We start from the raw sequence: 12,815 nt of genomic DNA on the forward strand, positions 1-12,815 counted from the left end.
TTAGACATTGGGGGAAATGTGTAAGCATGGATGTTTTCCATTCTTTTCTTGACTGAATGCAAAAATAATGAAGGATACCAAGTCACTGGCCACCACTGTACACCCAGGTAAATCATGGACGGACTCAATCATCTACATCACTGTCATAACATACGCCTGGCTTCCTGACTCAGAAGCTATTTTCGAATAATGCTCTTCTGTTTTTACAACTTTTAAAGAAAAGAGAAGGGAATTCATTTAGTCAAGAGGGAGCACTATGAGAAACAGTCCAGTCCTTATCATTGTCTCATAAAGACAAAGGAGGCCTCTTTTCTGAAGCATTCTCCAGGCATCCACTTTCAGATATCATATCAGCAGCCACTGAGTCAAAACCTCTGATTTTCAGATGGGAAAAACAAGTTCAATGACTCACCTAGAGTCACAGAGGAAGTGTCTGAGGTGGGATTTGAATCCAAGTCTCCCTGACTTCAAGTCCTTTACACTATTCTGCTTATCATTTGGGGCTCCCTACATCACAGAACTTAAAAGATGGAAAGGCAGAAGAGTAAATTGAGGCCCAGAGATGGAAATTAAAGGTCTTGGTAAGATCAATTAGTAAGTGGCAGAAGCAGCATTTGAACCCAGGTTTCCTGATTCCAAATCATATGCTCTTTCCAAAGAGAATATAATCAAGGTGCATTATCTTGTCTTTACACCCAAGAGAGGTGATTTTTCAGAGCCAGACCAACTTCATGTTCCACCCGGTTTCAGGCACCAGTACTTCTAGCTCCAACAATAATTTCCTTTGAAAGATGTTAAACTCAATCCTAGCCCTCTCCACTGTAATTGCATAGACCACTCATTACAGTGCCTATGCAAATCTATTTTACTGCTAGGTTTGGAAATTAAAAAAGCAAATTTATTGCATAATACTGAATTGCATTCACAAACCGAACAAGTAAACATTTCATATTGCTGAATTACTTACTATAACTCTTTTTATAAAGGGTGAAAAACAGCAATATAGCAATCAAATTTTAGAGAACAAAAAGTCAAAAAGAAAACCTGCACTTGAGATGTGCAAAGCTCAAGCAATATCACAGGGTTCACAAATACTGTAATTTATAAATAAATCTCTCCTCTTGCTAGAAGGAATTTAAAATTATATTCACAATCCATACTCTTTGATTATGAGGGATGCTTTTCCACAATGAGGAGAGGAATAGGATTGTATTCTTTGAAAAATGTGCTTTTGATTTAAACACAAGCCCCAAATCTCACATGTAAACAGACATTTTGAACCTGGTGAACAAAAGTTCTGTAATTTTTTTTTAAGTGTCTTCTAAGTTTGGGGCATTTAGTGGAGAGGAAAAGAATGTTGACTAGAAATTTTAACAAAAATTTTCCCTAGAAATTGCAGAAACATTAGAGTCCAAGTCTCCATTGGAGAGAAGGGAGGGGAAGTTATTTAAGGTGAGAGAAAGGGAGATGGAGAAGAGGAGGAGACAATAGAAAGGATTTAAAAAGTGCAATAATCAAAGATTTATTAGAAATCTCTGATAGTCATATATAGTTTACTCTTTCCTCCTGGAGCAAGAGACTCAAAAACCCCAGAAAAAATGCATTCAAGGAAAGCAAGATCATACAAAGAAGAGAAAACCCTGGTATTTCACATTGTATTAGAGGGACAGGCCTGAATGGTTGAAAAGATGAGGCTCAGCAGACACTGGGCTATTCTGCAAACCCTAAAGGAGGATGTAGAAGAGGGCATTGTCATAAAAGTTGTCCTTTATTCTGAGAAGCTCTTCTTTATACAGGTTCAGTGGAAGTTATCCCAGATAGCCCCAAGTGATGGGCATGAACCAAGCTCTCAGGAGGTATGAGACAACATTTATTTCCTCCTGTGGGTCAAAGCAGTAGCTGGGGCTTTGGAACAAAGTAGCCCCAAAGCACTCAGGGAAATTTCAAAAGCTAGCCAAGAAAAGGAACAAGTCCATGAAATCTTCCTGGATAAAGAAGAACAGACAATCAAGAAAGGTTCTCTCCAAGGAACTAGAGAATGGGATATGAAAGGAAGGCACAATTGTGAGAGGAGGTCCAGAGGGGCAAGAGAGCTGACGGGGAACTTACAACTCACAAATAATTAGGGTTTTAGTCAAGAAATCACCAGTAAATCAGAGTTAAGTGCAAGAAACAATTGAAATGCCACAGGCCAAATTTTACAAGATGTTTATAAAATATTCCCAAACCACCAAATTCCCCATCCCTTGGATTTTTTGATCTGAAGTTCAAGGACTCAGATTTTGCTAGTTACTCCCTATGTGACCTGGAGTATAGAAACTATAAAAAAGGCAGATTAAATCTGGAAATTAAATTAGGAAAAACTTCCTAAGAGAGTGAACCCAAAGTGGTAAGTAATAAATAGGGTATTTGTAAAATGAGAGGCCATGTGGTATAGCTGGGGGAAAAATACTCACTCACTCTGGACTTGGAGGACCTGGATTTAAATCCTGCCTCTGTGACCTTGGGCAAGACACCTAAACTTCCTGGGCCTCACTTTCCCTACCTGTGAAATGAGAGGCTTAGATAAGAGGGCTTCTGAGGCCCTTTTCATCTATAGATCTAGGACCCGATTCATAGGTTCCCCTTCAATGACCTTCGATCAAAGTCCAGATGGCCATTTGTCAGGGATATTATAGAGCAAATTCTGGCTCAAATACAGGTTGGGCTAAATGGCTTCATGTGTCCCTTTCAACTATCAGTTTCTGTGAGGTGACTTGACTGCTCCTCAGTTCCCTCATGGGTCAAATGAAGGCATTGGGCCTAATGAACTCCAACTACACCTGCTAGCTCTAGATCCTATGGCCCCATGTATTCAAGAAACATCTACCTCCCATGGTACCTGCCTTCCTTACACTGGAACAGTGGCTGTGTGTTATGTTTCCAATCATCTTCCCTTACTGCTTTATTACTATTATTATAATTTGAGGGTGATAAAGGGAATATCTCCAAACACAATGGCACTTTGAAAATCTAACCAAATATGGAAAATTAAACTGAATACAAAGATTCCATTGATTCTCCTGGGGTCAACAATGAAAATAAAACCCCCCAAATGGCTAGAACAGAGACCTTTTGTTGGAATAGACTGAAACATGTAGGAGTTTATAGAACTATTGTGCATTACAATTTTTTTACATTCTTACTTGTGTTCATACTTAGAGAAATCGACCAATGACATTTATTAAAGGCCTACTGTGTACCAGGCACTGAGTCAGGCACTAGGGACACAGGCAAAAATGAACAATTCCTGCCTTCTAGGAGCTTAAATGTGATCAAGAGACAACGTGTACCTAATGCACATATGGAATAAAGATGAAATAAATAGGTTATCTAGGAAGAAAGGTCACCAATAGTTGGGGGGATCAAGAAAGGCTTGTTGTAGAACAGAGGCTCTCGGCCAAGAGCCTCTATCCATGGATGGATTTCAGGGGATTCCTAAATGTGGATGGGAAAAAATACATCTTTAATTCAGCAGGTCCTTCAGTTATGAATGTAGGCAACAGACCTGATTATGAGAAGGGTCCATAGACTTCACCAGACTACCAAGGGGATCAAAGACACAAGAAAAAGCCCAGTGGCAGGATATGGTGTTGGGCTGAGTCTTGAAGAGAGGAATCCTTTGAGGTAGAGATAATGAAGAAGAGTATTCGAAGCTCAGGGAATAGTTGAGGCAAAAGCACAGCTATAGAAGATGAATATGGGTGAGGAAGAGCCAGAAGGCCAATAGGTGAGGAATATGGAAGAAGGCTGGAAAGGAAGGAGGGGGCCAGGTTTTGAAGCAAAAAGGTAGCTTGATATAATGTCATTCAGTTGACCAAATCTTTTCCAAGTGGTTACTATGATCAGGGTACCATGCTCTGTGAGAAGACTACAAAGGAACTTACATTGGAGCCCATTGGAGAACAGAGGTGAAGATATCTGTAACAAGGCAGAATGGGGCAAAAGAACAAAGGAGCCATCCCAGCAAAGCACTAGGAGAGATATGATTGGGGGAGGTCACATTCAATTGGATGAATCAGAATAGGATTCTAGGAGTAGCATCTGAGTTGGACTTAGAAGTAAGGATTTCAACAGGCTCAGATGGTGGTTTTAGGGATGCTAGAATGAGGAAGATTTTATTCAATAAAACAATGGGGAACCATAAAATCAGGGGCTCCTAACCTGAAGGGTCTAATCTTTCTTTTTAATTGATAGCTATGCAGGGTTTCTCAAATGTCATAGCAAATTTTTAATCTTGAATAAAAAGTACAGGGACAGGTAGGTAGCAGTGAGTAGAGCTCCAGACCTGGAGGCCAGCCACATAGCAGGCATTATATAAATGTTAGTTATAAACTATTATTATTATTACTATTACTTGTTCAAGGGGATCATTCTAGTTAGTGGCAGAACCAAAGTTAGAATTCTGGAGTCCTGACTTCCAGTTCAGTGCTTTTCCCATCAATTTTTCTAATTGATTCTACCTTAGTAGTAGCTCTTTTATCCAACCTTTTTTTCTTTTTATTTTTTGAGCCTAGTTTTTAAAAATGCATTTATTTAAAGTTTCATTGATGATTTGTTCCCATCATGATCATTTCCCAATATTCCCCTCCCTGTTATCAAAAATGGGTCTAGGGGGCAGCTGGGTAGCTCAGTGGATTGAGAACCAGGCCTAGAGACGGGAGGTCCTAGGTTCAAATCCGGCCTCAGCCACTTCCTAGCTGTGTGACCCTGGGCAAGTCACTTAACTCTCATTGCCTAGCCCTTACCACTCTTCTGCCTTGGAGCCAATACACAGTATTGACTCCAGGACAGAAGGTAAGGGTTTAAAAAAATGGGTCTAAATTCAATATATCAGCCCTAGTGATGATTTCCCCAGTTCTTACTTAGATCATTAGAATAGTCGCTTCCTGACTGTTCTTGCCTCCAGTCTTTCCCTTGTGTCCAGCCTTCAAACCACTAACCCAAAAGGGTTCTTAATGGACCACTCTGGTAATGGCTCTCTTCCAACAAAAGCCTTTAGTACACGTGTTCTTGAGCTTTTTTTTTTTTTGCATCATGGATCCCTTGAGATCTGGTAATCTGATAAATGGAGGGACTCAGAATAATATTTTTAAATTCATAAAATAAAATGTGTTAGGATTAAGAAAAGAACCAATTATATTAAAATACAGGGTGTCCCAAAAGTCTTAGAGCATTTGAATGCTATTAAATGTGAAAAAAAAAGTCATTAAAACTTGCAGAAAGATTTTTTAAGCTACTTCTTCTTTTTAACTCTTACCTTCTGTCTTAGTATCAGAGTAACAAGGACTAGGCAATGGGGCCTAAGTGACTTGCCCAGGATCACACAGCCTGGAAGTGGCCGAATTTGAATTTCAACTTGGGTCTAAGCCCTGCTTCTAGGTCTAAACTCTGTTCACTGCACCACCTAGCAGCCAGTGAGTGATTTCCCCTTTCTGGGCCTCAGTTCTAAGGTGCTTTACAGCTTTGAAATCCTTTCTTTCTATAACTGGATGGTGCTGGGGCAGCAAAATCATTAAAGAATGGGAGAAGGCAAGGATAACTCAAGATTTAAGACTACGGGGCTTAAAGAAAAATAAAGATCTTAGGAGGAAGAATAGATTTTTAAAGGAAACATGGTTAATTCTGTTATGGACACGTTGCATCTCAAGTGCCAGACACATATGCGGGTGGAGAGAAGTACAGAACGAACCCTCTTAGGAGTGACTGGGGCCAGAGACAGAGGCAGGAGCTTAGAAATTACAATTGAATCCATTGAAATAGATAGAAATCAAGAGGATACTTGAAGGAGGGGGAAAAGGGCCAAGGACAGATTAAAGAGAGAAAAAGAAGTGGAGACAGAACAGAATGCATGCTTCGTCTGCAGAACATATAGATAAAGGATAAAAAATAAAAAACAAGCCTGCCCCCCCCCCACGTGCCAAGATATTTAGGACAATATTTTTTGTGGTAGCAAAGAACTGGTGAAAAAAGTAGATGTTCATAAATCGGGACATGGCTAACAAATTGTGGTTTATGGATGTAATGGAATATTACTGTGCTGTAAGAAATAATGAACATGCTGAACTGAGAGAAAAATGGAAAGGCTTATACGAATGGATGTAGAGAAAATTAAGCAGAGTCAGGAGAACAATATACAAATATGTGCAAACAATGAAAACAGAAAGAGCAACCATCACAACACGGGAAAAACCAATGTTGCAGAACTCTAAAGAACAAACTTGGCCCCAAAGAAGGTGATATGAGAACACCTCTTCTTCATCCCCCTCCAAGGTCTCTGACATGTGGAGCACTGCTTTTAACATCAGATTTTTTTAATGTGTGTTGATTGGTTTGACTAAATTTTAGTTTCTTCCTTTTTCCCTGTCTTTAAAAAACCCTTTGTTGTAAAGAATAGCTTTTTGGGAGAGGCAATGGATGGGGAATGAATGCAGAGGGAAAGCTACGGGATGTAAAAACTGAAGATGGGAATAAAAATCTATTTTTTAAGTTCAACATCATGGAAGCAAAGGCAAGAAAAGGAAGCTGATCAAAGCAACAGGGGTTTCACAGATATCAAGGTGGATGAAACCATCAGTATTTGTAGTTTTGAATAAACTAAAGGAAGAAGAGTGGGGAGGGAAGGAAAGTTGAGAGAGTCCTTACCATAAAAATGCTTATCAGTGAGAAACATTATCATTAAGATACATAAATCTATATTTATAGATAAACATATATCTAAATTATCTATATAGAAATAGATATATTATCTATATTATTATATATAATTATACACATGTAAATTATCTATAGATAAATATATACACACATACAACAGTGTATTTTGAAGGGTCTTTTTCCCTTATTTGGGGGTACATCTATAATTATGTATGCCTCCATTTGTTATAAGGAACTTAAAGGCTGATGCTCAAATGATCTTGGAAAGATTTTCAAAGACCTAGGCCACCTAAATTGTCCCTCCAAAGCCTTTCTGTATTTTAAGCAGCAACAAAATTATTAAGGCAATAATTAATGCTTATTATAGCAGCAAAATAATTTTAAATTCAAATTGATGGCACAGCAGAGTTCTGTGTAGCATAGGGAGCTTTATAGAACCACTGGGGTCCATCTGTAAACCATGTGCATTATGTGTTTCTGTAACTTTTTATAGGAAGTGGAACATAATCTCACTATTTCAAAGGCTTACTGAGGCTTAATTGATGAATCTTTGATTTTCTCCCAGAGTGTTGGGTGTATATGTGATTTATTTAATGAGCAATCTTTGATCAGGCACTCTACTCCACATTCTAACATTTCCAACGGGAAAATACAGTTCTTTACTACCACTATGATGGGGCTTTTAGAATAGGGACTTCTCCAGGACTTTTGCTGTCATTTAAGACTAAAGATGTAATGTTAACATTGCTTGTGCCTGGAATTGTTAAAAATAAATTATTTAAAAAGGGGATGGAGAAAATTATGGTCTGGTGTCAAATCTACAGTAATACCTTCTTGTGATAAAGACTCAATAAGTTTTATAGTAAGCCCTCTCCCAAGTACATCCACACAGATTCTTGAAATGATCACAAATTCCTTAGGAGTCAGAAAAAGAGATCAGGTCCTTTCACAGCTAAGACTAGAAGAAGAATTCTTATCTAAGTAAGGGATAAAGAGATCACAAAAGGTAAAGCAGATAATTTTGATTAGAGGAAATTGAAAAGCTTTTATTCAAACAAAATAAACAAACTAGGAGATGGAAAGCTGTAGATCAGGGGGAAATTTTTTGCATCAAATATCTCCTATAAGGGTTTGGTATTCAAGAACTAACAAATATATATGAGAAACCATTCTGTAATAGATAAATGGTTGAAAGAAATTAACAAACCATTCTCAAAAGAATTGCAAGCTATAACCAACTATATGAAAACACTGCTCTGAATCACTAATAATGCAAAAACAAACCCTAAGGTTTTACCTCATAAACAGAAAATTGATGAAGATGGTAAAAGTTTAAAATAGTCAATGTTAAAGAACTACACAAAAGACAAGAACACTAATATACTGTTGGTAGAGTTGTGAATTGGTTCAACCCTTATGGGAAGCAATTTAGAATGATGCTAAGAAAGTGACTAAAATGTCCATAACTTTTGACACAGAGATGGCACTGCTAAGCATGTACCCACAAGTAAGACAGATTTGGAAAAAAATCCAGAGAAGCCAAAATATTTATAGAAATGCTTTTTGTGGATGTACAGAACTGATAATAAAACAGATGCTCATCAAGAGAGGAATGGCTAAACAAATTGAACATGAATGAAATGGAGCATTCCTATATTACTAAAAATGATGAATGTGGTGAATTGAGAGAAGCATGGGAAGAGATTGATCTGACTGATACAAAGTGAAGTAAACTAGACCAGGAAAAGAATCTACACAGCAATGGAAATGGATAGAACAAGCAACAAAATAAATGAAGCCAAATCCTATAACGAAGGAGCTTGTTACCCCCAAATATGAAAAAATATGAAAAGCCAGCTTCCCTTCCCTTCCCTCCCCACCCTCACTCCTTTGCAGAGGTAGGGGACCATCTGCAGTAAACATCAGGTTTTTTCATTGTGTTAACCAACTTTGAAGAATTTTTTTCCTCTTCTTTAAAAGAATGGTATAAGAGATGACTCTATGGGAAGGAGAGAAATACAAAGGGAAATTAAGCAACATAGAAAAAAAGGTCAATAAAATTAATCATTAAGAGGAAAAAGCATATCAAAAATTCAACACATTACTTAAAAAAATGGAAAAAATACACAATTACAGCAATGTAAATGGAATGACAAGTGAAAAATGAGTCTTATAAAGGCCACTCCCAAGAAAAAGAATGAGAATGTCTTCCTTTTCTGCAGAAAGGGGAGGGAAACTATGGGTGTGGAACACTGTATGTTGAACTCGGTGGAGATGTTGCTTAATTTTGCTGAAGTCGTCTTTTTCCTCTTTTTTGATTCTCTGTAAGAAGAGACGGAAGGGGAAGGAATAGGGAAATAGTAAATTTATTTTAAAAAATAAATGAGGGGACAGCTGGGTGGCTCAGTGGATTGAGAGCCTGGCCTAGAGACTGGAGGTCCTAGGTTCAAATCTGACCTCAGATACTTCCCAGCTGTATGACCCTGGGCAAGTCACTTAACCCCTATTGCCTAGCCCTTACCACTCTTCTGCCTTGGAGTCAACTCACAGTATTGACTCTAAGACAGAAGATAAGGGTTTTAAAAATTAAAAAAATTAAAATTAAAAAAAGTGATCAGGAATGTTCCTTCTGTTATCAATAAACTTAATTCAAGACACACAAATGGGGAAGACAAAGTTGACAAAGAGAGTGCTTAAGGATTTAGTGGTAATGCAGGTATAATAACTTTTGAAGGCTGCCAGGAAATTAAAGGATAGTACAGTGTCTTTCATCCAGTAGACATTTAACAAATGGTTTTTCTTTAGAAGAAGATGTTTTTTTTCCCCCTCAGGGCCTGTGAAGCCATTTGGGAACAGATTGTTTTGGTATTCAGTAATTATTATAAGAAATTCAATAATTCGTTTTATATCCATCTCACACACACACACACACACACACACACGCGCGCGCATGCGCGTGCATGCACATACTACCTGAAGGTAATGTAATGTCTTTTATGCCACTTTTATGAGAAACAGGCAAATAACCCCAAAGCAAGCTAATACCACTAACCTTGTTGAGGAGTCAAGTTCCAGAATATCTCCTGGGATCCAAATCTTCTTCACCCTCATGCCCCACCCCAAGTCATCAAGAAAAGGTTGTGTTATTATGAATAGCACCATTTCTAAAATACCGTAAGATTTTTCTTCTTTTCAAAAAGGGAGTCCATGCCTATCCAACATTTCTGTTCCTCCCACTCCCACAGAGGAATTCCATGGTATAGCTATACCTATAGTCTCTTTCCAGAAAAGAAGCCCATTCCTGGCCAGTCTGGCATAGTGCGTGGCTCCTAGAATGTACTTTATAAATTCTTGTTGCATTTAATTATAGTGATGCCTTCTTAAAGATGAAACTCATGCTGGGTCAACAGCTCTATTGCTTTCAATTACAGAGAAATCACCCAGGCAAACATATATCATACAAATGTATTCATCCACTAACTTCTAGCTCACTGAAGGTCACAGATACCTTCATGTATCAAAGTTCCTAGTCCCCAAGTTGTATGTCCAAAGCAGAACAGAGTGTAACATAATCTAGAAAGATTTTCAATAAAAATGTTTAAGTTTGGCAAATCTGGCCTCAGACTCTAGCCAAGTCAATTAACTCCAGTTACCTACCTGGGCTTGTCCTTCTGTCAAAGAGCTGTTACTAAGACAGAAAAGTAAGGGTTGAAAAAAATTCTCTTTTAGTTTTAGCCCCTCACAACATTCGGAAAATCTGAAACAAAGTTCCAGAGAAATGAAGCTTTGTTACTTCCAAAGATCCACTGGTGTTGGCAATGTCTCTACCGAAGATCATGAACCTTCTATATCTTCAGGGATAACTATCATAAATAGCTGGGTCCAAAATATTCATATCACTGGGTTTATAGCTTTCTATGACTATCTGAATTTATCAGATAATCTCACTATCAGATTAAAGACCCTTTTACAGATTATTTGGGCCTACCAGAGTTTATGGCTAGCTGGCATACCTTTTGAGAAGACAGGATCACTTCTAAACTAGAATAGACAACCAAAGGGACAGATAGGTAGCACAGGCCTGGAAGAGAGTGTCAGGCCTGGAATTGGGAGGATCTAGGTTCAGACTTAAGACTCTTCCTAGCTGTGTGGCCCTAGGCAAGTCGCTTAACTTCAAATGCCTAGCTTGTGTGGCTTTTCTGTCTTAGAATTGATACTAAAAGGGGCAGCTAGGTGGCTAAGTGGATTGAAAGCCAAGCCCAGAGATGGCAGGTCCTGGGTTCAAATCAGACCTCAGATCTCAGATACTTCCTAGCTGTGTGACTCTAGGCAAATCACTTAACCTCCATTGCTTAGTCCTTACCACTCTTCTGCCTTGGAACCAATATACAGTTTTGATTCTGAGACAGAAGGTGAGGGCTTAAAAATAGAGGGGGAGGATTTTAGTGGAGGCATCACTGTATTAATGTGGAATAAACATATTAGCCTGAAAAAAGGTACATATCAAATCCTGGACTCACACTGGCCCATATGAAAACAAAATCTAGCCAATGGAATTAGGTATAGTAAAATACGGGTGATTCTTTTTTACTCGGTGTCAGGAAAGGTGCTGGCTGTTGGGTCAAAGAATGGAACAGTACTCAAGTTGTTTGTGTAAGGCTCCCAGGCTTCATTTTCTTGGACTTTCCTTTTTGTGATACTATTCTCTGAAGCTTCACTGTCTTCGAACAAAACGAAACAGGGAAAAACAAACAGCAGTGAGAAGCAGGAGCACTTCAGGATTGAAGGTTGTTTTTAAAAAACAGAACCTAGTTTTAGGATGAACACATACTAATCTGGTTAAACTTACACATACAGCAAACTACCAGAAACCTGATGCAATCCAGTGAATTTCCTTTGCTGTCACTCCCTATATAGATCAAGGAAAATTGAAGAGAATTAGTCCATAATCTTCAGCAGTTCCTCAGTGGATTAAAGACACTGTATTTCTTGGTTCCTCTCCCTCCACTTCCCCTTCCTCTAATCGTATCAAATCTTACCCAAGCAGGACCCTTACTTTTCCAACTCCTAGATGGATAAGGAGAGAAAGGTGTTAATTTTTGTAGTATTCAGGTATGGAGATGCACCTAATTTTCAAAAAATATCTATCCAGTAGATCCACAATTCTCTCAAACTGCATGAGGTATTTAAAGGCCTGGGGCCTGGCCCATTTCTAAAATGCTATAGCTTCATGATTTTAAAGAATTCATATGTAAAATCATAGGGTCACAAATCTAGAGCTGGGAAGGACCTCAGCTCTGGAAACTGAGGCCCAGAAAATCTGAGGGACTTGTTCAAATTGTCATTGGTGAAAAGCATCAGAGGCAGGATTTGAACCCAAACTCTATAACTCCAGACTCTAAGTTCTGTCTACAGTAGAAAGGAATGTTGTGCTCAGCAAGGCAGGACCAGATCTTTTACAGTGGGTAATATCCCTTCATAGTGAATTGTTTGTTCTGTGTGCACACAAACACTGGAATATCCAGGGCAAGGGGGAGAAGATTTGGTCCCTAATTTGAATCTGTGGGGGGTTTATCTATCAGGTAACAGAATGTACTCTTTCCATATCAACTCATCCACACTTTGCCAGTGAAGTTCAGTACGAATCCAACAGGTGACAGGAAGCTCTCACTAGGAGGAAAAAAGAGGCAGTTGATTGAGGCCATGTTAAGTCTCATGGTTACCCCCAAGGTTATTTTGTATTCCACAGGATAATAGATTTAGAAACAGCCAGGCCCATATGAGCCATGGAGTCCAATCTCATTTCACAGATGAAGAAACTGAGAAAAATGGGGTAAGTGACAACCAGGGTCACACAGTTAATACAGGCTGGAGAAAGATACCATTTGAACTCAGGTCTTTGTGATTATGAGCCCAGCAGCCTATTTACTATACTACTTAGTTGCCTTTGTTTTATATAATGGCAATAATAAACATTAACATTTTTATAGTACTTGAAAGCTTGCAGAGAACTTTATAGAGTGTCCCAATTATCTTAGTCTATTAAAGGTTTTAAATGTACACAAAGACTTTCGGGACATGTGTTGTAAGCCTAGCACAATGCCAGGCACACTGGAGAA

At 38.5% G+C, this 12,815-nt stretch overlaps 1 long non-coding RNA gene across 2 annotated transcripts in view; it reads right to left on the bottom strand.

Moving 5' to 3' along the window:
- The window catches only part of LOC103103589 (uncharacterized), a 69,554-nt gene that overhangs the window by 53,958 nt on the left and 2,781 nt on the right, over window positions 1-12,815 (bottom strand). Inside the window, exon 2 of one of the 2 annotated variants that reach the window (XR_008914681.1) lies at window positions 1-12,366. This exon is cut by the window's left edge and continues 18,816 nt beyond it. This is a non-coding gene — a long non-coding RNA (uncharacterized LOC103103589). Of the gene's footprint in view, window positions 12,808-12,815 lie in introns of those variants that run through there. The other variant, XR_001625475.2, reaches the window with a different exon arrangement.

Source organism: Monodelphis domestica, chromosome X, assembly GCF_027887165.1.
Source record: "Monodelphis domestica isolate mMonDom1 chromosome X, mMonDom1.pri, whole genome shotgun sequence".
Lineage (NCBI taxonomy): Eukaryota > Metazoa > Chordata > Mammalia > Didelphimorphia > Didelphidae > Monodelphis > Monodelphis domestica.